The following is a 338-nucleotide window of genomic DNA, read 5'->3' on the forward strand; positions in this document are numbered from 1 at the left end:
AGTTCCAGGTTCGAGTCCTGGCGGAGACAGTTTTTTCGCAACATATATAATAAAAGGAATATATTTGAGTCTTCGGTTTAATGGGGGTTTTGGGATTTTAATTAAAATATATATTTAAATTCGGGACTCAAGGATCGGTCTAAGTATGGAAGGTGATTCTCCGCGTACGTTAGTCGAAGAGAAAATTTCGATACGTGCGTTTGACATACTGGACATTTTTATCCTCCCACAATCATATTAATATTATTAAAAAATAATATTAGTATTTAATAGCACTAAGACATCCGTGCTTGCTCCTTATGTGCCGTTAATTTCTCACTATTAGTTAAATCTATTCA

The sequence above is a fragment of the Odontomachus brunneus genome, unplaced genomic scaffold (assembly GCF_010583005.1).
Source record: "Odontomachus brunneus isolate Ranch 3 - 2012 unplaced genomic scaffold, Obru_v1 Obru_scaffold_089, whole genome shotgun sequence".
Taxonomy (NCBI): domain Eukaryota; kingdom Metazoa; phylum Arthropoda; class Insecta; order Hymenoptera; family Formicidae; genus Odontomachus; species Odontomachus brunneus.